The sequence below is a fragment of the Triplophysa rosa genome, linkage group LG9 (assembly GCF_024868665.1).
Source record: "Triplophysa rosa linkage group LG9, Trosa_1v2, whole genome shotgun sequence".
In the NCBI taxonomy this organism is placed as follows: domain Eukaryota; kingdom Metazoa; phylum Chordata; class Actinopteri; order Cypriniformes; family Nemacheilidae; genus Triplophysa; species Triplophysa rosa.
Genome location: NC_079898.1, coordinates 9,432,473 through 9,434,890, shown reverse-complemented (window position 1 = coordinate 9,434,890; position 2,418 = coordinate 9,432,473). Strand labels below are relative to the sequence as shown.

At 41.3% G+C, this 2,418-nt stretch overlaps 1 pseudogene; it reads left to right on the top strand.

Annotated features, from left to right (window-relative positions):
• LOC130559270 (regucalcin-like) lies at positions 1 to 1,210 on the top strand (annotated as a pseudogene).
• The last annotated feature ends 1,208 nt before the right edge of the window (positions 1,211 to 2,418 follow it).

Below are 2,418 nucleotides of genomic sequence, written 5' to 3'. Positions count from 1 at the left end.
TTGGCGAGAGTCCCGTCAGGGAGGGTAAAGGCTCATCTTTGGTGGGTCAGCTGGTGGAGCTCTCTCACTGGTCATGAGGAGAGTATCGCTACAGCGGAGGCATCAGAAAGTTTGGCCGTGTGAAAAGCTCCTGTGAGAATGGCATCGTGTGTTTTTACTTTCACGGAGAAACCTGTAGGATCTGTGGTGCGAAAAAGGCAGGCGGTTACGTCATCGCGGAGGGAATGCGCTTTGCGTTTGTTGACCGGGTCATGCACTCCATTACAACGGCTGGTCAAGGAAAAGCCCAACGCTCGCTTCAGTGATGGAAAAGTAGATCCAGCTGGGAGGTTCTTTGCAGGTATATATTCAGAAAATACAATATATTTGGGTGACTCTACAATAATACAGTGCATTAGGGTTTGCTGTATGCCAAGTGTATAGTTATATAAAAGTGTAATGTATTGCAGTTCATTTGATCATACCCACGTTTCCCCCACCGTGTCCGGGTACCATGGGAATAGTACTGCCGCCGGCCGTGGTAGAGAGGAAACCGGGGTCTCTGTACACGCTTTATCCTGACCGTTCATCATTCAGACCAGGTGGACATCTCCCACAGTTTGGACTGGTCACTGGATCACCGCATCTTCTACCACATCGACAGCCTGCCGTACATGACTACGACATCCAGACTGGATGTCCATACTGTATTTTCAGTATGTGTGTGTGTGTGTATTGAAGCTGTCCGCAGAGGGGTTTACAGGGTGGAGCCCGACAAAGATATACCAGACGGCATGTGCATAGACCCAGAGGGCATCGGTGGGTCGCCTGCTACAACGGAGGAAGAGATTTGCGCATTGACCCACAAACAGGTGTGTGAGTTTGTAAAAGCCTTTGCCGTGTGTGTTTGTGTTGCTGGAGGAAAATGAACCACACTAAAATTACATTTTGAGACCAGTTATTGGAATAAAGACTTTAAAACGGCCATCTTTATCTGAATGGCTGCATATTTAAGGTGACATAACACATAAGGTGACATCATAACTGACACATAATATCCTTTATTCTCACCGCAGGTTACGGGTGTGGGAGTGACGGGCATTCCATCCTTCTCATCTACTGGATAGAAACCAAGAAGACAGCGATGATGCTTATTAAACCGTCACAATTTGTCTGCCGAAACAACATCGATTATTTTACCACCGTTGTAATTGTGCAACCGTCGCTTTAATGCACCCTTAGGATAGATGAACGTCTTTGTTTCGTGGTATTAGACATAGGAAAATATTTGCCTTAAACTGATTTAATAGACCTTATCAGCGGACATAAAATGCAATTATTTACCAATCCACTTTTTAGATGTGACGTACAAAAGTGAAACAATTGTACACATTTCTAATCGTGCTTACATTAACCAAACTCTGTGAACAAAAGTATTAATAAATGATTTCCAGGGATGGATTGGATAGAGATCATAATTCCACATTTGCAATGTTTATTATTAATGATCTCAACGTGCTGCCGCCAAACAGAGGTGCTGAAGTGAGCTGATCAGACACAGTTATATGGTTTATTAATGATGGCGCTATACAATGACAACGATTGCTTACTACAGTTGCTGTTTTACATCGTTGATGTCTTGTTCAAATCAAAATGAGACATATTTTTAAGTAAAACTAGATCTTCTAAATGTAGGGTGAGACTTCCCATCAGCTTTTTGGATTAGATAAAGCGGGTGTCACATCCCAGGATTGAGGCATAAAGGGCTAAAAGACATGACGGATGGCTTCGTGAAATCTAAAAAAGAAGGTAATCATGTTTTAAACAAATGCTCATTTGAAATAACACCAACCGTGCACAATAATACCAGGAATGTGCATTAAAATGAGGATCCATGTTGATTTGAAGACATATCTATGAAGATGCTCTGCGCAACCAGGTTTGGGGGAAAAGGTGGCCTTTATTTTTGTGTGAATCTTCAACATTACCTGAGAAAACGAAGAAAGCGCTAAATTGACTTCTTTGGTATTCTGCAACATTTAATGAGTTTGAATCATATTGATGTTTTCACGGGCCGTAGCACTTAAATAACAAAAAGCATACGCCTCCAAATAAAGATATTTTGTTTTATAAGGGCGTGTTGTTATTCTTTTCACCACCTAACCAATGAAATCAACAGCACTTGATGTACACATATTGAAAAAGCAAACTCTCTGTTCAACGTGAAACATGGCTTTTAGGACATCTAGTGTAATGGAAATAACGTTGCCTAATATATTACAAAGCATGTTTAGAAGCTACAGTATGCTCGTTTTCCTCTTTTGCAAATGCAACACTCATTGGGGGCCATGTGAAATTGTTGAACAAATCCTCTCTTTCTTCAATTGTCTCAAGATAACTTCTTTTTGAGTTTTCATTTTAATAAACGGATGGCTTTTA